The sequence below is a fragment of the Malus sylvestris genome, chromosome 8 (assembly GCF_916048215.2).
Source record: "Malus sylvestris chromosome 8, drMalSylv7.2, whole genome shotgun sequence".
Classification (NCBI taxonomy): Eukaryota; Viridiplantae; Streptophyta; class Magnoliopsida; order Rosales; family Rosaceae; genus Malus; species Malus sylvestris.
In genome coordinates this window covers 13004426-13029791 of record NC_062267.1, presented here as the reverse complement: position 1 = coordinate 13029791, position 25366 = coordinate 13004426, and the positions used below count along the sequence as shown (strand labels likewise).

The 25366-nt window shown below is 37.4% G+C and overlaps 1 protein-coding gene and 1 long non-coding RNA gene across 2 annotated transcripts in view; both read right to left on the bottom strand.

Moving 5' to 3' along the window:
* LOC126631253 (uncharacterized) overlaps positions 1–25366 on the bottom strand; it is a 98432-nt gene that overhangs the window by 53760 nt on the left and 19306 nt on the right. The gene's annotated exons all lie outside the window — the stretch shown is intronic.
* Positions 13807–14869, bottom strand: LOC126631259 (uncharacterized). The gene is made up of 2 exons (XR_007626341.1): positions 14521–14869; positions 13807–14417 (listed from the first exon to the last, which is right to left on the bottom strand). It is a non-coding gene; the product is annotated as an uncharacterized LOC126631259 (long non-coding RNA).

Genomic DNA, 25366 nt, shown 5'->3' with positions numbered 1-25366 from the left:
GTTCAAAAGGGAGAAGGATTTATCCCACCCTCCAAATGAACCAACATGAGAAGATCACATAAGCCAAAATACGGTCAAAATTCTCCTTACAACCCAAATATTGATTGACAACCAAGCACAACCAATCGGCCAAGGTGGTAATAGAGCTTCGATTAATTTGAAGGCGAAGAGGACCCCACAACCACACCTTGGTAGCCCACAAACACATAAGTAGCATGTGCTCCATGGACTCCTCCCTTTCAGCACAAATTGGACAGAGTTGGGACATGGTTTTAGTGTACATATACTAGGTTCCACAAATTTGAACAGTTTCTCCTCTTGTTTGATCAAGCAAGCACAATAAAATTTGCCATGCCGAAATTTGCAATTTTGGGGTTCATGTTTTCATGTAACAAAATGTTTCCAGCTTTTAGGTTAAGGTGAATGATTCTAAGAGGAGACTCTTCATGAAGGTAACGAGTCCTCGCCCAATGCCAATTATGATTTTGTAATGACAATCCCAATCCAAGCGTGTGCATTTGGATTGACCTGCATATTTGTTAAATTTATGTAATGGTGTTTGTTATGATGAGAATGAATCTCATATCGGAGAAAGAAAGGTCCTTGCATGTGCTTATAAGTAATTTGGTTACTCTCCATATTGTCAAGTGATTTTATGGTGTAGACTCAACTTCTTAATAAAATCAGTGCAAATTGGCCCAAATTTGAAGCCCAATGGTAACGTGCATCACGTTAGCTAATTTGTGTTGTCCACGTGTTTGGCTTTAAAATTCGCCACATGTAAGAATGTGAAGGTTAATTAAATAGTCCCACATCGGTGAAAAGGAAACCTTCTAAGGGCTTATAAGTTGAGTTGCTCCCCTTGTAAGGACTTAAAAGTTGAGTTACTCCTCATATTGCTAATTGGTTTTATGGTGAAGCCTCAAGTTCTTCATAGTATTAGACCAAGTTATCCTATGCTTGAAGCCCAAAATCCCCACGTGCTCCACGTCACTTGATTTATGTTCTTCACGTGTTAGGCTTGAAAATTTCCCACATGTGAGGCTTGAAAATGCCCCACATGTGAGGGGGCATGTTGAAAGTGAATCCCACATCGAGAAAAGGCAGACCTTGCATGTGTTTGTAAGCAATTAGGCTACTCTTGATATATCAATTGGTTTTATGGTGAAGCCTCATTTTCTTCATGTTGACGTATATAAAGTTCTCTAGGGGTGGGCATAAAAACTATGAAACCGCGAAACCGAATTGAATCGCAACAAAATAAATCAAAAACAAAATTGTGTTGACCAAAAAAGTCAACGTAGGTTCAAGAACCAGATCGAGCTGTCCATACCAATTCTGGTTTTCATGTTAGTAGAATCGCTTAGAACTGAATCGTGACTATAAATAATTAATTAAATTTAATAGTTGTATACAGGTGTCATCAAATGAGTGGTTAAAACCAAACTAGTTCCACCTAGTGTGACTACATAGGAGCACTTCTTGATTAGATCTTTCGCTTGCACAGTTCACCTATTGAGATAATCCACATATTTGAAAAATGAGGTCATTTTCTCTCCTAGATATCCAAATTTGACATTCAGGTTTTGATTTCATATTTTTCTTGGATAGAATGATTTTAAGGTGTTCAATTACATCATGCTTTTTTCTTTCCCTTTTTCCTATGCATTTTTTTAATCTCTTGATAAGTCCTTATTACGCTTAAATTATTTTATTCGTACTAACATTCTTACTGCATAGTAGATGTATCTGTATGTGTAGATGTATATTTGTATTATCAATGTATCTATACATATGAATTGTGTTTCTTTTTTTTTTGTTTGCTTGGTGTCAAGGATATTTGCATTTTGATTTAGTATTTGAAAAATATATGTTTTGTTTGTAACTTTGTATAACAATTTTAGAAGTAGTATTTGAATGCAAGCATGCAAAAAACAAGGAAAAAAACAAGTAAACTTTGAATACCATTTTGATTTGGTACTCAAATGATTTAGTATTCGGAACCATAAACCGTCATGAACTGAACCAGAACTGGTGTAAACCGAACAGTATGGTTTTATTAGTAAATTTAAGTGGAACCACACTAAACTGAACCGTTGATATTTTTCGGTTTCAGTTTGAGGGTGGAACTGCACCAAACCGCACCATGCCCACCCTTAATGTTCTCTATTTGGATGAGAGAAATAAACTTGGAATTTTGACAAAAGGCATAATATATAAATTGGCATGCATTAATTCCATTGTTTGGATTTATAAACATGAAAATTTAATTTAGAATTTCTGCATGAAAAAAAGAAAAAAAAAACTTGCAATTTGAGACCTCCTCATGCAAATAGATGTAAGTTCTAAATTTCCATGAGTGAGAGTTTAAAAATAAAAAAATTCGTATTCAAATTTCATTGTTCTTTTAGGTTAACTAAACAAGAAAATTCACAAATTCAAGAAAATAAAATTCAATCATTTTAAAATTCCTCGTCCAAAAACAATGTAAATAAAAGCAGGATTGTAGTCATGATAAAAAAGTCTTTGAAATATGCTCACCAAATATGAGTTGATGGAAACTTCCATTAGCCGTATGGACAGTCTTTCATCTCCTTCCAAACAGAAACAAAGGAGCGTGACTAAGTTCCGGTGTTGAAGTCGAGCCACTAAGGAGACCTCATTTTTGAATTCTAAATCTCCTTGTCCAGAATCCATAAAAAAGCCTTTTCACAGCATTATATTCCTCATTGGAAAACTTACCCTGCAATCAAGGAATTTAAGAATAATTAATATTCATTTAGGCCCATTAATTATTAATTGGTCATGCAATGATGTTTCACTACCTTGTGAACAGTATCAAATCCACCTCCTCTGTTCGGCTTCGATCTCTGACAACAAAACTTTCTATGAGTGGAAGGAGGAAGACGATGATTCAAATTCTTTTGATCTGAGCTCGGAAAAGGAGGATGAGGAGGAGGAAGGGAGACGAGGAGGGGGATAGCAATTCGGATTTGAGCTTGGAGGAGGAGGACGACGAGGAAGGGATCTGGGCTAATCTATTGCTATTATGAGTTTGAGAAGTTTTGTTTGTATCTCAATGGTAACCCTTTGGGACTCCATTTTCCCCTCAAATGTGGATGAAATCCTCAAAGATGGTAGTGACTATGAGGAGCACGACTACATAAAGGCTGCTCACAAGACCCTCTAGGATCCTTAGTGTAAAATTTGCCTTTTTAGTGATTTAGGTCTTGTTAATTTGTACACTTTTAAGTATATTGTAACGTAAGTCTCCGGACTCGTTTTCAAATCAGGATGTATTTACGTATGCGTTCCTATAAAATTAGTATCTAATTTCAAGGGTCATTCACTGATACAGCTGTTATTTTCACAAACTTTCATAAGTTATCATAGAAATTCATATACATTCATCACAAGTCAAATTTAGTGTATCACAATATCCAATAGTGCTATCACACAATACATTCCAAAACAACCAGCTTTGGCCATTGCAAAACAAAAGTATATCACTCCGGACAGTTAGCACTGATTGTCTAATAATGTGCCTGCCACAAATGACTTTTCATAACGTGCTTAATCGTTCATCGAGCATATATTCGTAACAAGTGTCTAGCACTACCGAACATCTAGCTGTCACATCATTGTTATTTTTTTGAGTTGGCTGAGAAGTTGGCACAAGGTAAGCACTTTCAGTTGTCTCGATAACAGCACCGGCAACGACGCTCGGTGTGACCTCTGTTCGTTCTTCGGGATCTGTAGGACAAGACCTGAAAAATTACAATACAATTCAAACTTGTTTGAAATATTACTACCATTAAAATATAATGAGGTAGTGCATAAGTGATAATTACTTTCGTTGTGTGCATTGTGTTTGGTAATGGACAATTCAGCTTCTCACTGCTGTGTCTCCAACATTGATTTCGCTTATCTTTTTGACTTATTTTGGACGCCCCTTTGCTTTTAACTTGAATTGGATTTTAACCACATCAGTTTGAGAACTCCTACCTCCCTTTTCACTTGCTTTTATTTTTCGACCAGGGTTATCAACAACTAAAGAGTTTAGCTCTGTATCCAAGGATTTCAAAGTGCGGGCAGAATTGGCCACCTTTTATAGACATCACCACCTTGTCAATCAAATCTGAAGCATTTCTTGAAAACTAAGGTCTTTTCAGCACTACAAAATTGTCGGCATCTTTGCCATCTTCCCTGTCCAAAACAATACCGAATTTGGTGGTTTGAAACCACCTTTTCATTATGTAATCTTGAGGCAACAACTCTATTTGTTTTATTTTCAAATAGGCAAATATGTGGCGACAAGGAACTCCCCAAAACTCCATCTCTTTGTAGCTGCATTTAGCATATTCTGAGACCTTATCAACCACCAACGTCTTCATCTTTGTCACCCCTGCATGTCTCTTAAGTACTTCATACACCATCTCATTCCCATCTGCTGACTTCTCCCTCAAGAAACAAGTCACACTCTTCAATTCCTCCATTTGAAACCTTCAAACATAAACCGGGTGTAGAATTTGGCTATTTAATATTTCATTGGTGTATGAAGTTGCATAGAAGAGACACAAGTTTCATCATTGTGGTCACCAACCACCTCTTTTTGAAGTTGTTGTCCAAGGGTTGATTAAAGCGAATGAGCAATTCAATCAAAGAGTGTTTCCTATGCACATACTGTTCGACATTTGAACAAAAAAAAAAAAGTGCTTAAAAAATACGGGAACCCAATTTGCACACAAGCCATAAATGTCCTTAAGCCAAGATTTATCACCCAATCCGTGTTCTTCTGCCAACCCTTTCCAACTTGCCTCAAAGTCTTTTTTTCTTTCAATATCACGTATGCACTTATGCAAATCCTTGAAAATGCCCCCTATGTAATCCTTGTCATTGAATTTGTTAATAATATGTCATATCCAGTACCGATGAAAGGTTGTTAGTAGTTTGTTGCTAGTACCTTTAGTATGGCTCCATCTTGATCCGTAATTATGACCATGATTATCAACTCCTAACAAAGGAGCAAACATCATTCCGTACACATTGGTGTTGAACGTGGTGTCAAACACAATCACATTACGAAAATGGCCATAACCACATCATGACTTAACATCCGCCCAAAAAATTTGTCAAGTATTCCGCCTTTATTAACTCCATCTTAAAATAGAATTAGTATTTTTTATCTTTCTCATATGTGGGATCACAATTTTTCAAGGCCGAAGTAAGGTTGATCAGACTATGTTGATGCGAAATATATAAGCACACAAATTAAACCCTCTTTTATCAATTGTAGTAAAGTATGTAAGTAGGGATCGTTCTAGGCCAGGGATTAGGAGGGATTGCTAAATCACTTGGAAACTGACTTGAAAACGTAAAAACAAAGTTTAAAACACTAAACTAGACTCAAAGAATGCAAAACTATACTTTAAAACACTAAAACAAACCAAAAGACTCAAAACTGCTTTAAAAACACAATCTGGGCAGTTTTGAACACTAAGGAAGAATTTGAACGAAAATATGTTATAACTTGACTCAAGCCACTTAAAAACACAAACTAAATTGATTTCTAACTAATATGACTCAACAAAATAAAGGGGGATTGATTTTAGACGAATTTTAAAACAAAACAAGAACTTTGTAAAACAAAATAGGTTTTAAAACGAGATTGATCAAATTGAATGGATGAGAAGCTAGCTAAGGGGTTCTTCTCCACACATGTTATACTTGCATACAAAATGATTTCCAATTGCTCTTCGACAAACCATGAATACTCAACGCCCCAAATTAACCGTGAATTGCACTAATTAACCCTCAGTTTTTCCACAAGTTATTAGGTTGAATGATTGCATACGACAACCCAAAACATTCCCTACAAGTTCCCTACATGAATTGCATAATAGAGATACACGCAAGAATCATTAAGTTCTATGAAAAACATAAGCATTGACGAGGCACTCGTTACTATGAATTGCATGAAACTTATGCCAAGAATTTACTTAACACGATTGTGATCAACAACCTTTACTACTTATGAATATAAGTTCATAACGATTAGGTGAAACTTCCTTATATCCTAACATCAAACTTATGCATGAAAATTAAGCGTGCACTCTCAACCAACATACACAAATTAGTTTTAATTCATAGAGATAAGTAAATTAAATTCACAATTTATGAAACGCAATTGGAAGTAATCAAATCATATAGCAAGCATAAACATGGTTTTGAATCCCCTCCTAGCCAAGGGGGGTTTAGTTCCTCATACTCGCAATTACACAAAGATAACTTAATTTAAACATTGAAATCAAAGATAGAAAACACCTAGAAACGCTCCAACACTCCCAAGGCTTGGGCATAGGCACGGCACAAGATGTTCCTTCTCTTTCCTTCCTTGCAAGCAGCGGCATTAGAGGTTTTGGACGGTTTTGGGTGGTTTTTATGGTGTAGAATGGATGGGGAATGGTATGGAAAGGTTTAGGATTGATGGGTGGTGTGGCTAGGGGTGGTTTTTGGCTGAAATTAGAGAGAATGGTGGTGGGAAGTTTCGGCCAAAGCAAGGAGAAAATCTGTTCTTCTCTTTGATGAATATGGAAGGTGGTATTTATAGGCTTGAGAGAGAACCACTCCATTTCCTTTGCATGTGCATCTTGTGTGGGTGTGAGTTGTCATGTTTCCCCTTTACATTTACACACACATGCTTCATCATTTCAACCACCAAACACCCACAATTCCTACCCATGTGTGTGTGTTTCCTTTGCCCATGTGTGTGTGTTTTTCCTTTGCATTTGCAGACACATGTTCTTCATTATTTCAGCCAACAATCCACCCATTTTCTGCCCATGTGTGTGTGTTTCCTTCGCCCATGTGTTGCCTTTCTCTTTTTATTAGCCAAATCTGCTTAGCCCTTTTCTGACCTTTCAGTGTTACAATGTCCATAACTTCTTCTAGAAAAATGAGATTAACAATCCGTAAATTGGTTCAGAAAATAGACATCCGTACCTTTCAGTGTTCATTCTGAGCTGTTTGTAACATGCTTCCAAAGTCAGATAATCTGCACAGGTAGTTTTGACGAATTTGTTACTTAATAATTCACTTGTGCTACTTTTCTTTTCTTTGCTTGATAAATCACACAAAAAACAAAAATGTAGTAAATAGCTCAAAAATATAAGGAACTAACTAAGAAAAGACAAGTGAATTTTATGTAAAATATATATAAATATGAGCTTATCAAATACCCCCACACTTAGCTTTTGCTAGTCCTCGAGCAAAATAAAGAAAACAAAACACAACCTAAACCTTCCAACATTTGCTTTAGGGATTTCCAACGCACATGACAAGTTAAAAATCATCATTCCCACAGATTTTAGTCAACTTAACACTTGAGCACATACTTAATCACAGTCACCACTTACTAGTTCACATTTAACCAATTAAAACGATGTTTTGAATGTAGTAACATGCCTTAGAGAATTTGCTCAATTCCTTACAAGATATGCACTCAATTTTCACTCAGATTTTTTGACTACACACCTATACTAGTTATATGTGAGAAGATTGATGTAGATATGAAAACGAACGCTCACATATATGCATCACAAAGAAAGCAATTTCTGGAGTTAATAAGCATGTTTAGATATGATCTCATGAATGGAATGCTACTACTTAGATGCGAGAACCAGTGACACCATATGCTTATACCAAATTCAAACTCCACAAATTGAAACACATAACACTCAAGATTGAAGTCAAAGGTTGTAACGAGCTTGGGGTGTTGGCTAACAAATGAAGGATAGGGATAACAAACGTTCTTAAAGCAATAGCAAGCAAAGTAATGAACTTGAAACTTAGAATTCACTTAGATTGCAGAAATCAACTTTTAAACACGACGGGAAGATTCAAGAAATATTTAGGGCCGAATTCAAAGTTTTGGACCCCTTCTTCAACAAACAATACTTTAGGACTCTTTTTCACATCTTTTCAACTCTTTTTTTTTCATACTTTTCACACTTTTCTTTTTTCTTTCTTTCCACCCGTGCCTATGGCACACTACTTACATGAGAAACAAATTCCCCCACACTTATTTTCTGCCATACATAATCAAAAGGAATTAAATTTGAATCATGCTTTACTATGCTTTAAGAACAAGGGTATGGATGGTCCTAATCTAGGCTAGGTGAGGATAACGTGGGTTAACAAAGAACGTAGGCTAACAAGGCTCAATGGGGTTAACTTAAACAAATAATGAAGTAGGATACACGGCAATTTGGCTTTGGTGGTGGTAACTACACAACTTCATCTTGAATACGTGTTATGCAAATCAATATCATGCTTTGAATGAAATGGGCATGAGTTCTAGCATTTGGAACTAAATGATGAAACGCCTTCTAAGTAGTAACCAAGCAAAGAAAAATGAGATCATGCAACGACTTTAGAAAACAATAATGCACATATTATCAACTCTCCAAATAATGTTTAGGCTCAAGTCTCACAAGGTTGTAGCGTTTGTTTGAGTTCCTTCCTTCAAGCATGTTACAAAAACTAATTTTTCCTTTATGATTGCATGTGAATTCATAAATTATAACCACAACCAAGCATACACCAAAGAGTAAATCAAATGTTCATCCATGTTTATAACTCTCTTTAACAGTCATGTAATTAAAAACCAAATCCTCATCATTGTGTTGGAAGGTACCCTAAGACACAAACAAAAACAACTCTTTTTGGTTTTTTTTTCAAAACAATTTTTTCAAATTTTTATGAGATTTTCGGATTTTGATATCAAAACACACTAAAACACTTCAAAACAGCTTAAAAACACTTAAAAGAGCAAGGAACAACATTAGAAGTAATGGGTGATAAACTCCTACGAATTTCATGCAAAACAATGGTTACCCCCCCCACACTTAAATCAAACATTGTCCTCAATGTTTCAAGCATAAACTCACACAAAAACAAGCAAATAAACAAACAACGAATAAACATGACAAGTATGGCAAAGTAAACAAAAAATAGACAGAGTAGAGTTTAAGAACGCAAATCTGGTTTTGGAGATAGATGATCTTGTTGACTTTCCACAGCTTTGATCTCGAACTGGTTTGGAATTCTGAGCGAGGAATATCAGAGTTCCTTGGTTTCAAATCAGACTCCTTCTGCTGGGATGATTTGATTGTGCAGTCTGCATTCTTCTCTGCTTGTTTCTTCTGCACGGCGGGCAGGCACGAGGTAAAAGTGTTGGTCTGTTTCTTTCTTCAATCTTTCCAAGTGCCCACCTCTTGCTTTCTTTCTCCTTATCCCTAGCTGAGGATGAATTGGCAAATTGTCTCCACATGCTTCGAGGTATCATTTTCACTTCCCTTATGATGCGGTAGACGAAGCGAAAGCATAAGATGATGAAGATGAGTACTCGAGAGCAAGGCTAGGTAAGCAATCAGGAAGGGGTTCCAGGCAGTCGGTTCTAGATCGGAAGATTGATACCAAGTGCTGGCTGATTACTCACTTTCTCCTTGTCCTAAAACAACGACAAGGAGAAGGACAGGGAGAAAGCATGATATGAGATACTCTTGCTTTCAACCTTCATGATATGAAATACTTTTGCTTTGGATGGGTTGTTTACAGAGGTACCCCAAGGAATAAGGAACACTGAGTGACTCGAGAGGGTTTGTTGGGAAGGCATTCTCGGAGATGACGGAAGGTTATGTATGTCTGCCTTGCCATGGAAGGTGAAGGTCGACATTTATAGGAAATAATAACCGTTATTGTTCTTTCACTCATGTCGGCAACCGTTGGATGATTGAACAGTAAACTTCACGTGTTTTCTACTTCAACAGAAATCGTCGATAGATTGCTCGTGATTTCCTAAAAGCTGACGAGGTTGAGAAAAACAGATGGTTGGAATCGGCGCTTCGACAAACTGCCGGTGATTTTCTCAAAGCTTTCTCTGCATGTGACAAGTGTTGACGAGGCTGAGAGAGACAGGCGCATCTTCGCTATCTGAGATCGATGCTTCGACAAATTTTTCGTGATTTTCGCAAAGCTGAGTTTGCGTGTGACGGGTGCTGACGAGGCTGAGAAAGCTGACACTCTTCGATATCTGGAATCGGCGGTTTGTGAGCAAGCCCAACTTTTGAGAAAACTGGCGTTCTTCGATATCTGGAATCAGTGCTTTGTGAGCAAGCCCAACTTTTGAGAAAGCTGGCGCTCTTCGATATCTGGAATCGGTGCTTCTTTGATTTCTGAGCTCGCCTTTTCGATCTCTGAAATCCCATCGCGTGCTGATTTTTATAGAGGTATGCAGGACGTTCAAAGCACACTTGAATTTCTTCCTGTAAAAACTCCCGTGTTGCACTTCTACGATCTTGACTTGTCCGATCTCCTCTTTCTTTAACACCTCGGAAAAATGTCTGGCCCTTCCGACCGTCGTTTTGACTTGAACCTTGGTGAAGAGCAGTCCCACCTTCTCCAGACAACATATGGCGCCCATCATTCATATCCCCTACTGGTCCCCTTACCGTTGGGGATTCGGTGATGAAGAATGATATGACAGCTACGGTGGTGGCCAGGAACCTTGTCACTCCCAAAGATAACAGATTACTTGCCAAACGGTCTGATGAGCTGGCTGTTAAGGAATCTCTGTCTCTCAGTGTGCAGTGCGTAGGTTCCGTGTCCAATATGGCCCAACGCCTATTTTCCCGAACCCGTCAAGTTGAATCATTGGCGGCTGAAGTGATAAGTCTCAAGCAGGAGATTAGAGGGCTTAAACATGAAAATAAACAATTGCACAAGCTCGCACACAACTATGCCACAAACATGAAGAGGAAAATTGACCAGATGCAGGAATCTGATGGTCAGATCTTACTTGATCATCAGAGGTTTGTGGGCTTGTTCCAACAGCATTTGCCTTTGTCTTCTAGGGCTGTACCGCGTACTGAAGCTCCAAATGATCAACCTCCGCTGCCTCCTCCTTCTGGGGCTCCGCCGACTGCTGAGGCTCCGCCGACTACTGAGACTTCTCCTAAGCAGCCTTTGTGAAGGCTCCCTATTGTAATTTTCTGCTTAATGTTCCTTTTTTTTTTATGAATGTAAAATTACCTTGCATAACTGTCAGTGTTTCAAAAATAAACCCACACAAAAAACAATTAAACAAGCAACAAATAAAAATGATAATCAAGGCAAAATAGAAATGCAGAAAAGGGAAGGTTTTTAGAAACGCAAAACTGATTGTAAAGCGATTCATAGATCTTCCTTTTTTGAATACATGGGTTGCCTCCCAAGAAGCGTTTTCTTTAACGTCTTGCAGCCGGACGATACCTCCCGTCACATTCCCCTAGGTTCCATGGAAGTGATCTTCGAATGGAAGGTGATACTTGAAGTGATCCGTCAATGGTGTAAATTCTAGTATGGGTGCCTGAATCATCAAAATCAGCAAGTTAGTGGAAAACGTATGTAAAATTGGAGAAGATGACTTACTTGCTTTGTCCGACAAGAACTCAATGACAAACACCACATTTTTGAAAGTTTCAGGGATATTGGACTTGGCCAGATTGAATGTGATGGTTGGGACTTGTCCCATGTCATAAAATTCAACTTCTTTAGGAATGGTTGTCTCAAGCACATCCTCTTTGATGCATTCTACATCTTCTCCAGCCACTACTTTCTCTTGAATCATTCTTCTTAGTGTACAAGGTCCTTTGAACATTTCAACACAATCTGGAACTTGATTTGTTGCACCAAGAATTGGAATATCATTTTGCACCTTTGGGAAGGCTTCCACGATGTCTTTTTCAGTCTCTTCTTTCTTGGGAATAAAAAACCTACGAGGAAAAGGGACGTTCGGAGGAATAACATTAGAATGAAATGAAATTAGGACGTCCTTACTTGTGGCGGGTGGTTTAGAGGGCTTAAGGGGCTGCGGCAAGGGTTGTTCTACCCTTTCCGTGTGTATGTCTTCTTCCTCCTCCTCAATCAGCAGCTCCTCATTCACTTCTAGGCTATGTTTGGATGTTTTTAGGTTAGCTTCAACCTCCATAGCACTTCTCAAAGTGATAGCATCATGGATTTCAAAATCTTCCTTCGAATTTTCAATAGTTGAGTTGGGGAGTTCACTCTGCTCTTGAATTTGTGCCATGAACTCCATAATCTGCCCAGGTAGTTTCTCCAATTCACTTGCCTTCTTGGCTTGATTTTGTATCTCTTTGTTTTGATTTTCTACTTTTTGGTTCAAAGAGGTGAGTAACTTATTAAACATATCATCATCCAAAGACGTACCTGAATTGAATTGGGCAAATTGTTATGGTGACTGTGATGGTTGATATGCCAGTGATAGAACTCTTCCGATGGTGGCAGATATTCTTCTTGTTGTGAGCCCTGCACCATAGAGTTTAATTCATTAAGAATTTGATTGTAATCTATTGATGAGTCTGAGTTTGATTGGGCATATTGTATATGAGGTTGTGGTGGCTGCATAGGTCCTGAATAGAACTCCTCATATGGTTGCCAATATCCTTCATGTTGAACTTGTTGAGCTTCCCACCACATAGAGTTTGAATGATCACTCTAATCTCTTTGTGGGCATTGATTGGCTTGATATCCTTGCTTATAGGACACACCATCTGTAGGGACACTTTGCATTGTGGTCCCTTCAGCATATTGTGACAATTGAGAAGTAAGTTTCGCCAATTGAGCTTGAATGGTAGCAAAATCCATGTCTTACTTCTCTAGTACTTGAAATCAAGGAAACAAAACTAAATCAAATATCATAAGTAAAAAATAAAAGACACAAATAGACACAAAGTCAGTAACTAAAACAAAAAAAACATGAAAAAGAAACAACGGGGGATTAGAAAAGTTGCTAATCCCCGGCAACGGCGCCAAAAGCACACAAATTAAACCCTCTTTTATCAATTGTAGTAAAGTATGTAAGTAGGGATCGTTCTAGGCCGGGGATTAGGAGGGATTGCTAAATCACTTGGAAACTGACTTGAAAACGTAAAAACAAAGTTTAAAACACTAAACTAGACTCAAAGAATGCAAAACTATACTTTAAAACACTAAAACAAACCAAAAGACTGAAAACAGCACCTAAACACTCAAAACTGCCTTAAAAACACAATCTGGGCAGTTTTGAACACTAACGAAGAATTTGAACGAAAATATGTTATAACTTGACTCAAGACACTTAAAAACACAAACTAAATTGATTTCTAACTAATATGACTCAACAAAATAAAGGGGGATTGATTTTAGACGAATTTTAAAACAAAACAAGAACTTTGTAAAACAAAATAGGTTTTAAAACGAGATTGATCAAATTGAATGGATGAGAAGCTAGCTAAGGGGTTCTTCTCCACACATGTTATACTTGCATACAAAATGATTTCCAATTGCTCTTCGACAAACCATGAATACTCAACGCCCCAAATTAACCGTGAATTGCACTAATTAACCCTCAGTTTTTCCACAAGTTATTAGGTTGGATGATTGCATACGACAACCCAAAACATTCCCTACAAGTTCCCTACATGAATTGCATAATAGAGATACACGCAAGAATCATTAAGTTCTATGAAAAACATAAGCATTGACGAGGCACTCGTTACTATGAATTGCATGAAACTTATGCCAAGAATTTACTTAACACGATTGTGATCAACAACCTTTACTACTTATGAATATAAGTTCATAACGATTAGGTGAAACTTCCTTATATCCTAGCATCAAACTTATGCATGAAAATTAAGCGTGCACTCTCAACCAACATACACAAATTAGTTTTAATTCATAGAGATAAGTAAATTAAATTCACAATTTATGAAACGCAATTGGAAGTAATCAAATCATATAGCAAGCATAAACATGGTTTTGAATCCCCTCCTAGCCAAGGGGGGTTTAGTTCCTCATACTCGCAATTACACAAAGATAACTTAATTTAAACATTGAAATCAAAGATAGAAAACACCTAGAAACGCTCCAACACTCCCAAGGCTTGGGCATAGGCACGGCACAAGATGTTCCTTCTCTTTCCTTCCTTGCAAGCAGCGGCATTAGAGGTTTTGGACGGTTTTGGGTGGTTTTTATGGTGTAGAATGGATGGGGAATGGTATGGAAAGGTTTAGGATTGATGGGTGGTGTGGCTAGGGGTGGTTTTTGGCTGAAATTAGAGAGAATGGTGGTGGGAAGTTTCGGCCAAAGCAAGGAGAAAATCTGTTCTTCTCTTTGATGAATATGGAAGGTGGTATTTATAGGCTTGAGAGAGAACCACTCCATTTCCTTTGCATGTGCATCTTGTGTGGGTGTGAGTTGTCATGTTTCCCCTTTACATTTACACACACATGCTTCATCATTTCAACCACCAAACACCCACAATTCCTACCCATGTGTGTGTGTTTCCTTTGCCCATGTGTGTGTGTTTCCTTTGCCTATGTGTGTGTGTGTTTTCCTTTGCATTTGCAGACACATGTTCTTCATTATTTCAGCCAACAATCCACCCATTTTCTGCCCATGTGTGTGTGTTTCCTTTACCCATGTGTTGCCTTTCTCTTTTTATTAGCCAAATCTGCTTAGCCCTTTTCTGACCTTTCAGTGTTACAATGCCCATAACTTCTTCTAGAAAAATGAGATTAACAATCCGTAAATTGCTCCAGAAAATAGACATCCGTAGCTTTCCATGAATATAAGGCTCATTCTCCTATTCATTCTGAGTTGTTTGTAACATGCTTCCAAAGTCAGATAATCTGCACAGGCAGTTTTGACGAATTTGTTACTTAATAATTCACTTGTGCTACTTTTCTTTTCTTTGCTTGATAAATCACACAAAACACAAAAACATAGTAAATAGCTCAAAAATATAAGGAACTAACTAAGAAAAGACAAGTGAATTTTATGTAAAATATATATAAATATGAGCTTATCATATGTTTACCTCAAAAGTCTGGTCATGGACTCAACAACTTTGAGTGAATCTGGATCAGACGAAGTAGTGGTGCCACCACCATCTTGTTCCGTGGTAATAGGCAAAGTCTAGGTGACTCTGCTAATAATGACCATGCTTGTTCAGCAAGATAAGAGGATCTAATCCAATACTGAATCAGTTGGAACTTCTATATATCTTGGAGTTCCTACAATCTAGGGATTGACATGCGCTGTAAGTAATCACACTCCTAAGAGGATGCAAAATCTACTTCTAGATATATTCACCCGACTTAGTACAAGGATTCTACCTAAAAAGGTCTCTCCTTCGATTAGTATAAATACACCCATCTAAGGTTTATCTCTAGTAGTGCAATCATCACACTGTTATTCTCTTGCACACCGCTTGAGTCTCAAACTTGCTTACTAACTTGATGGTCCGAGAGCCTTTGTCCGGTACCCCCCCTCCTTAATAATTGCCCACAGTTGTTTTCTGTTTTACATGTTATTCGAATTTGTACCTCTACCACTTACGGTGGTGCGCGGATTTGGTTCCAAGTTCGCATTTTTTGTTCGACATTATACATATCTTTGGGAGTGTAACTAATATTTCCAATTCCTCCAAGTTTCACCTCCATGAACCCCACTTGTTTACTTATGAAAATATTAGAATGCGCACATTGTTCAATCATCGTCTTCTTTGCCTTCAAAACTTGACTATGAAATCTAAATAAGTGTGAGGCATTTGCCATAGGATGATTGTGTCCATCATTAAAAACTGTTACAATAAACTTTTCACAACCAATTCCCTTATATAGCGTAAGTTTTGCCTTACAGTCACTTCTAGCATCTCCCTTCCTAACTTTCTGATTGGATTTGGGATTAACATCCATTATATTTTTGTTTTGTTTGCAACAAACAAATTCTTTCCTTACCAAATGATTACCATCACTGCACTTTTTACTATTGTGCTCCTGAATCCCAAAACCAACTGCAGATGCTTAATTGTTATAAAAAATTATACCCTTCATCCAACGAATCAAACTCCATTTTCAATTTGGGTTTCAACTCATCTTCTAGCGTTGTTACCACAAATGTAACCCTTTCTACACCAAATTGATATCCTGCAACTACATCCTCTCTTCCTTCCATAATTTCTTATATTTCTAACTCATCCCCCATCGAATTACAATTCAATAACTGCCTGCTACAAATCTATACAACTACAACACAATTTATCATAACCCAGCACAAGTTTTACACTTGCATATCTAAAATAGAATTTTAGGAATTTAAAGAAGTCTAGTGGTAACCACCCAGCATTATGGATTCAAATCCCACAAATAAAAAGATCTTACACATGTACCCAAAGTTGGTTTTCAAAACCAAAATGGAACAGAAATGGAATGGGAAATAAAAAGATTAAAAAAAAAAACGTAGAGCCTGCAACACTTCACCCAAATGACTCAACCACACTACTACAATATTAACTTTAGGTGGCGGATGATGGTGGCGGATATTAGAAAAATCATGTCAGATAAATTATATCTGACACATCATTTAATTAGTGGCGGATATTAGAAAAATCATGTCGGTTATATCCGATATAAATTCCTGGCGGATATCAAAAAAATATTGTCGGTTATTATGACAACCCGTCCCTAACTTTACGTTTTTATTTATTTTAATCGAGCGAATTGATGAAAATGCCCTAGAGGCAAGGACTTGGACTTCCGTTGACCATCCTTAGAGAAAAGTATGACTTATTCTTTTAGCGTATTTAAGTAGTACTCGTTGGTACGAACTCATAGGCGAAAGCCGTTTGCGAGTCTAGTTTATATCGGTATAGTTACAAACATTTGAAATTGGTTATTTTAAGTTTAGTGTTAATTAAATTGAACTCCCATCTTGTGGGGAGAGGAACCAATCAGTTTTTTAAAAGAAAGGAAGAAAGGGGAGGCTGCTGGATGACATCGAATAAGAGGGGAGGAAGAGAGCACAGGAGGGAGATGGACGAATTGGGAGAGGGGAGAGGAAGAAACTGCCCAAACAAAAAGAGAAGAAAGGAGGGAAAGGAGGAAAAGAGAAAAGGAAGGGGAAAACAGGTCATCATATGACCCGCGCGACCCGAAGAGAACCATGGCCAAATTCGGTCATTTTTCTAGCAAATCAAAGCAAACCACTACCTAGAAACTACTCCCTAGTCTTCCCTCTTCCATATCCACCTAAAATTTGAAGGAATTTGGGTGCAAATTCATCCAAGGGCCGACGGTGGGGCTAAGGGTTCGTAGTGGCCATCCCTCAAATTCTGAAACAAAACCCTCAAATTACCACCACCAAAATACTCTCTAAAGCTCAAGAACAAAGCCCAAACAAGTTTGGGGCCGTCGGAGTTGCTATAGAGCCGAATTGAGGGCACCCAAAACTAGGGTTTCTGACAGGTTTTAGCAAAATTGGGGCTCTTCCAGGGCTAATTTGGCCTTAGTCGCAGGTATGAAAGTTACTCTACTCGCTAAGATATTTATTTCTATAATTTTTGAGAATTTTTAAATATAGTTGAGTTTTCCGACGATCCGGGGCCGCCGACCGCCACCCGCGGCAGAACACGGCCATGGAGCCGACATGGTGTTTTTATGTGAATTTCATTATTCTAATTATTCTTTTGAAACCTAACTACAGTGGTTTGGATATTCGTACGAGTATAATACATGTTAGATTAAATGATTATATATTTGGTTTTGGGTTGAACTTTGGAAATGTGATCTACGAATAGCTTGATCCCTGTTTAGGGTACGTAGGAAGTCTAACATGATGTTAGATGCAGCCATACAATAAACGAGACTAAATAATTGAGACAATAGCCTTGTTTGGGGAATTGAGCAATGTAAAGGGCTGACATGCCCCGACCCTGATATTCCCTGAATACTAGGATAGACACGTGATGGCCGACACCCGAGGGTGACGAAAGCCATTAATTGATACAAAAGCTAAGAATAAGAAGTAAATAAGGGTTATGAATTTAAAATTCAAAGAATTAATAATTTAGGAACGTGTTCAGAGCATACGACTAACTAGAGTTCTAAAAGAATTAATATAAAAATTGAATAAATAAAAGGATGTAGGTCCTACACCGAGAGGACTCGAATATGCCAAAGCGAAGACGTTGAGGTCGGGATCGTATGCCTCGATTCTAAATCCTGAAAGGAGGCGCAAAACAAGGGTGAGTGTACCAAGTTTATATACATACATAATACAAAACAGTTATGAACATACTAACCCCCAGGTTTATATATAATGAAAACTACTAACATAATAAGTGATAGGTTTTTCTGAAACTCTAGCATGCCATAAAATATCTCGATAGGTATAACGCGGAAAACATCATATAAATCATCGCGTGTATCATCTCGTAGATTGTCTCGTAAGCGCGGTGTGCTGCTAGTAAAATCAATGAATAATAATATAACTCCCGGCCCAATGCCTGCACCTAAGTCTCTGTGCCCGTAGCCCGAGATAACTCCCTTCCGGCCCAATGCCTGTCTCCGTGTCCCTCAACCTTTCGCCAGGGATTATTTCTCCCGGCCTATCTGCCAACACCAGATCCTCGCCCTAGGCGGCATAGTGTCCACTAGGTACGCACAAATAGTTACGCCTCTAAAAAATAATCACTTCATAGTATAAAGTCATCCATCGTCTATACTATAAAGAGGGGTTTCTAAAACATGTTCTAGCATCCTATCGTCATCCATTAGATAGTCTACCAGTTCATGGTTTTTATAGAAAATACGACATATTAAAATATAGCTCAATATAGGCCAATAATTAATTCCTCACCAAAAACACGAGACAAAAATCAACATATTCAATAAACATGCTTAACATAAAATCAAAACATAAACTCGTAAGGCATGCTATTCATTTATGCAATTGAACCATGAAATCATGTAAATTTTAGAAGGGGTCCACTCACAGTACTTCGCCTTCGAAAAGTCACGCAGCTAGCGAAGACAGAAACACCACTATAATTGCCCCTAAGCACATAAAGAGTCCCATAAATAAAACTATATAATAGAAATTGAATTTGGGAAAACGGACATTGGAAACGGATTCAGAACGTCGAATTATCCTAAGAAGGGTCCTAGATAAATTTCGTAAAATGTCAACAGAATATCCTTAGAATATTCCAAAGAATATTTCCTAACGGAATATTTCACATAAAGGGTTTGGATTTAGCTAATTAGGTGGGCTAGGTTTAAAGGAGAGGGCTTAGGGCCCTGGTTCAAAATGCCTGAAGGCCTTAAGCCTAAGGGTTTTGGGTTTCTAGATAAAAAGGCTTAGGGCTTTAGCTAATTTGGCCCAAAGGCCTTTAACTTAAAACAATTAATAAAATAAATAATAAAACTGAAATGGGTTTTGGGTTGGGCTCGGCAGGAAAGGCCCATAGGGCTTGGGTTTGGTGGGTCGCCAGACCCAAGGATGAAGAAGGCCGGAATTTGGCCAGAAATCCACATCAACTTTAAATGGCCATAACTTTGTCAAAACTCCATAAATCGAGTGATTCAAAAACGAAAGTTGTAGTTCTCGAAGAGACGAAGAGAATCGTACCTCACATGATGTCTAACTTACCGTGGTTTGGCTGGAAAATGCCTTGAAAGCCTCGGAGGTCGTCAGAAACTGGGTAAGATTCAAATGAGTATAACTTCTTCAACACTCAATGAAATTGAGTGAAACAAAAAGGAAAATTGTAGTTCTCAGTGAGAAAAAGAGATTGATACCTTGTCCGTCAGCCAACTCGTCGTGGTTTGGCCGAAAACTGCCTCGAAAGTGGCGGTCTGCGTCGGAGCTCGTGTATGGGGCTTCATGGTTCGACTTCCAAGATGCCAAGACTATGGTTGAGTTCATAGCGACGAGATAAAGACGATGGTGATGTTTGTTGGTAAGAAAAGCCCTCAGAGGGGTTGAGATAAAGAGAGCCAAGAGAGTGTAAGGGAGAGTGAGGGAGAAGAGAGAAAGATGAAGACTTTCAGAAAAATAAAAGAAAAAGGAAAGGGAACCGGGGGACAAAACAGGGGGGTAGGCCCTTTGGGCACACCATTTAAGACCCAAAAATTATTTTAAAAGCAAGATAATCTCAAATTTAGTGAAAATACAATTTAAATTAGAGGTGGGTGTAACAGGGGCATTGGTAGAAAATGTGAGTTTTAACCTTATTAATTGGTGGTTAAATATTGGTCATAAATCAATGTGTGAGGAATCTAGAAATTGAAATAAAGAAACGTAAGTATTGATAGTTAATTGAACTAGTGTCTAGTTGGGCTTATCACCGATAACTATTCCCGAAAATAAATAGTTCGGGAGTAAGGCGTTACAACTTATACATTTATGTCATATTATATATATATATATATATATATATTTGGAAATACTACAATATGGTTAAGTTTCAGATGGCAACGTGGTATATCCATATGTATACTACCTGCACATAATTACTGTAAATGCTTTGAAGTGCGAAGAGGAACATAAGATACACAGGTAAGTTTAGGTGAGTTTATGGAATTAGTTGAAATGATTGAGCTATGGCATGATTACATTTATGTTTTAGGCAACTCTGACACTATCGTACAAGTTGCTTATGAGTTGCACATGTCATATTAGATGTATTTATAACTCATAAACCTACACCCTGGTGTTAGTGCTCCCGCCTGAGGCCAGGGCCTAGCCTTCACGTGATTGTTCACCTACCACACCACACACTCACCTTGGATCCAAGGCAAGTGTCAGCCTGTCGTACATACCACATTAGGTGGTTCTGACTTGTAGGTGACTTGCGATACTTCGCACAGCCTTCGCTTGATCGTAGCACTTAAGCATCCTTATTTACACCCAGCCTGTCGTACAGACCATTATAGGTGATTTCGACTCGTGTGCAGGGATATTTGATGAGCTACAAGTTTAGCCGTATAGGCCACATGAGATGGATCCGGCTAACACGTTACTTGGATATTTGATAAGCTACAGGTTCAGCCGTACATGCCACAAGAGGTAGATCCGGCTGATACATTACTTGGATATTTGATGAGCTACAAGTTCAACAGTACATGCCACTAGAGGTGGATTCGACTGACACATTACTTGGATAATGGATGAGCTATAGACTCAGCCGTACAGGTCACGTTAGGTGACTCCGGCTGATATGTCATTTTATTTTGATTCATTTCACTTGGCTTACTTGTGCATTGTGGAGATGATTGACATGGCATACATGAGGTTTGTGCTAATCTCGAGCATGGTTCTTATATACGTATGTAGTACTATTTTCTAGGAAATTATACGGGTTTTATGGTGAAGGGTTATTACTTTTGGAAAGATTAATGGTTTTTGAAAAGCTTTGCTTTCACCCACTCACATTTTCTATTTTGCACCCTTCCAGGTTCTAGTAACAAAGTGTCCGTATCGACGAGGATTCATGGCACTCCCCAGTGCAGGTGGCTTATTATGATGGTATAATCATTATCTTACCTTACAGTACTTTACTTATGCTCTGTATCGTGTGTGAATTGGTTCATGCCCGCTCACCAGCGCACTTTGGTATTTAGGCACTCTTAGGTTCAAATGTATTTACATTTTTTTTTTATCATCATCACACTTCATGGCTTCGTCACCTTCTAGGTGTCGGCCAGCACAGATCGATTCGGAGTCCTAGTGGACATTCCCGGTCGGGGTGTGTCAGTTATATCTGACAATATTTTTTAATCTTTTTTTTTTAAATATTTTTGATAGATTCTGGCGGTTTTTAAGTTAATGGTGGCGGTTATAACTGACAGAAATTGACTATTTTATTATTTTACTTTTTGGCAGTTACATTATTTTAAAATGAAAATAACCGACATAAATTGACTATTTTAGTATTCTGACGGTTATAACCGACAGAAATGAAAATTTTATTATTTTAAAATGTTATATTGATTAAAAATAAATAAATAAACACATATTGTAAATATTTTTTTTCACTCATGACCCTAAAGTCTAATGAACCAAATTCCCACGAGCCATAAATTTTTTGAGGAAATCATAACAACATACTACAATTTGAAGCTCTATCATTTTTGTAATACGGATTATGCTCCCTCACAGGCAAGCAACAAGATACAAAGAAATTCAAACAACTTTTTTCAATGTGTCACAAAGCACATTGTTTGGCACATAAACACACATTATCTAGTGTACTTCCATTAAGTATAAAATAAGATTTATCCACTAGTGTAAATATTTTAAATTGAAGATCGAATTCATTCATTACATTCTTATAGGATTGAGGATTGTAGCTGCAAAAAATCATTAAAATCAGAGCTAAAATAACCGTTAAATTGTGATTTTTTGTTTATAACCATATAAAACTTTTGTTTCGTTACCTAATCTCTAAATGTTTGTTTTTTGCGATTTTTTATGTATGCGATCTTGGAGTGTTACAAACAAGTTTGACAGTTGGATTATTGAAAAACGTTTCGTAGAATGCGTATCGCATCAAAACGATATATTCAACCAATACTTAGAGTTAATGTTATACTTCCTCATCAAGTATAAAATAAGATTTTGTGGTATCCACTAGTGTAAATATTTAAATTGAAGCATTCAATGCATTCTTATAGGGTCAAGGAGTGTAGCTGTAAAAAAATCATCAAAATTGGAGCTAAAAGAACCGTTAAATTGTGATTTTTCATTTATAACCGTCGAAAACTTTTGTTTTGTTACCTAATCTCTGAATGTTTGTTTTTTGTGATTTTTTACGTATGTGATCTCGGAGTGTGTACAAACAAGTTTGATGGTTAGATCATTGAGAAAAGTTTCGTAGAATGTGTATCGCGTCAAAACAGTAGATTAAATAAACACTTAAGAGTTAATGTTATACTTCCATTAAATATAAAATAAGATTTTGTGGTATCCACTAGTGTAAATATTTTAAATTGAAGATCAAATTTATTCATTGCATTCTTATAGGGTCGAGGAGTCTAGCTGTAAAAAATCATTAAAATCGGAGCTAAAATAACCGTTAAATTGTGATTTTTCGTTATAGCAGTCAAAAACTTTTGTTCCGTTACGTAATCTTTGAAAGTTTGTTTTTTACGATTTTTTATGTGTTGGAAATATGCCCTGAAAGTCAATACTTGGAAGAAACCTTTCAGGACAATGAATGTGTGTATAGATGACTCTTATACATCAAAAGGCAAAGATACTAATTAGGACTATCTCTATAAACGATATATGTCCTAAATAGTGAATCCATGGACAATGGATCGATGGAAGAAGTAATCTAATGATGTTAGACTACAGAGACCTTCTTCACATAACCATCATGTCCAAAAAGGTTCCTGGTCATATGATTGTCAGAGGGATACTGACAATGCAAAAGACCAGTACATACTATGTCACCTTCAATTGGAAGGATGGAAAGTCTCATCCCATTCGTGTAGCGACACTAAGACAGGTATGTAGGTGCTCATTAAGGGAATGAGTTCACTGAACACAATCGAACGAAAGTACTTGCATGGAGGTCTACTCACATGTCAAGCAAGTAACTCTAATGATTGGAATAATGTAAGTAGTCCTTTGACCTGAGGCATTATAGTTGTCTTGTGGTTAGGTCCTTGATCTTTGATTATGTCAAAGTCACTCCATCCGCGGGTGTCCACGACATACTTGGGGTTAAGCCACTTAGCCATGGAGGCAAGTAGATGCGCAACAAAGGATCTCTAATCCACGTTATGAGAAGATGAATACTCTAAGATATGATTCGGGAATCTTCGGCCGAAGTATCGAGCGTAATAAAGGAAAGCGTTCCTATACGACTCAATTGAATCATATAACATGAAATAATCACATTAGGGGTTTGACATAATATATCCATACCTTGTTTTAGAGAAGGATCGAATGACATTGTAATTCCAACTGAATAGGTTCTCCGAACAAATTCTACATTAGCTTGGGTAGCCATGATATATGGTTAGATGTCACTCATGGCTTGTGAGTTCTTCTAGATGATTAAATAAGTAGTCGTCAAAGAAGAAGGAGAATTAAAAGTAAGTTTTAATTCACTAAGTGATTGGATTAAATATAATCAATTGGATTGGTGCCAATCACCTCACTGCCTTGCTAATTAGAACCTAAAATGATTGTACACCGATACACTCTTGTAGTGAGACAACTAATGGATGATGGAAATAATTAATTGGATTAATTATGTATTGTGATTAATTAGAAAGTCTAAAGAAATCATAAAAAACGATAAAAGATCGTTTTGGGCTTAAAGAAAAGTTCGGGTTTATTTGGGCCCATTGGGCCTAAACCCATTGGGCTTTTATTCAAGCATAGGATGACTTGAAATGATAAAAGCCCAAAGCCCAAACACAACACAAAGGGCCGGCCAAAGTGAGGGAGAGAGAAAGTCAAGTTGTTGACTTGTTTCTTTGTGTTATAAAAGGAACTTTATAGTGAAAAAGTTCATTAGGGTTTTGTGTGTTCTTTCAACAAAAGAAGAAAATATCTTTCTCTCTAAAATAGACACACAAGGCCGGCCACCAAAGGGTTAGAGTAGCTAATCATCTTTATTCCTCCATCCATCTCACTACACTAGTGAGTGTGGATCTTTAGAGGTCTTCAACCTTGGAGACTAAAGGAGAACCAAGGAGCACTCATTCTAGCAAGGTGGAGGAAGCAAGGAGGGAGGCTAGGCTCAGGGAGTTCCAACAACGAAGGGCTTGGAGGTGGTCTATCCTTGGTCTCAAGTCTAGATCAAAAGGTATAAATCTACTCCTACACTTTGTTCTTCAATAAAATGTTTTGATGCATCTTATATAAACCTATGCTTCTTGAAGGGGATTTGCATGACTATAGCTTTGATATTATGTGATAACATGCTTCCGTTGCGTATGTATATGAATTTTGAATTGTATATGCATGCTAGTTACTAAAAATCCCACATGAATCTCATTACTTCCCTTCAAGTGGTATCAGAGCCAAAGGTTTATATTTGATGTGTCCTTTTGGATTTTATGCATATGGGTTTTAATTTTATGTTTGACATAGTATTTCTTCATTCAAAATATGTTTATCTTTTGTTTTTCAAATGTTGAAAAATATGAATCAAAAGTTGAAAAAGATATGCATGCAAAAAGTGTTTTGGATGCATGAATGAAGATTGAGTTTTGAACAAAATTTGGGGCTAAAGTACCATAGGGGAGGGCACGGTTTTGGGGGAGGTTTTGGCTTGTGTTTGTGTTTTATTTTAAGTAACACACACACACACACACACACTTTGAAGCTAGAAAATCTAGATCTTGTCACTTTTGTTTTTTTTTGGTTTGAAAAATCACCAAGAATGTACAAATCTTGAAATTGTGTTCATGGTTTTGTTCTTGGTGTTCATGGTTTTGTTTTTGGTGAAAATGGTTTTGTTTTG